Raw genomic sequence first — 240 nt, 5'->3', positions numbered from 1 at the left:
GCATTAAATTAATGTGAAAATAATTCCGCATGATTTTCCTCTGTTCACTAAGCAAGATAGTATTTTTATTTTATTTTTATGAATTTTCTATGCAAATATATGAATTTTTGAAGTTTAGGATCTATTTTCTGAATTTATTAAATATCCTATTTATTTATTCAAACCGGGGGCTGACTGGATCATCAGATCCGTCGAAAAGCCACGCGGCGCGCTCCTATTCGACGCCGCCTTCTGAGTCAG

Source organism: Phalaenopsis equestris, unplaced genomic scaffold, assembly GCF_001263595.1.
Source record: "Phalaenopsis equestris unplaced genomic scaffold, ASM126359v1 Scaffold000937, whole genome shotgun sequence".
Classification (NCBI taxonomy): Eukaryota; Viridiplantae; Streptophyta; class Magnoliopsida; order Asparagales; family Orchidaceae; genus Phalaenopsis; species Phalaenopsis equestris.
This window is presented reverse-complemented; position numbering follows the sequence as displayed.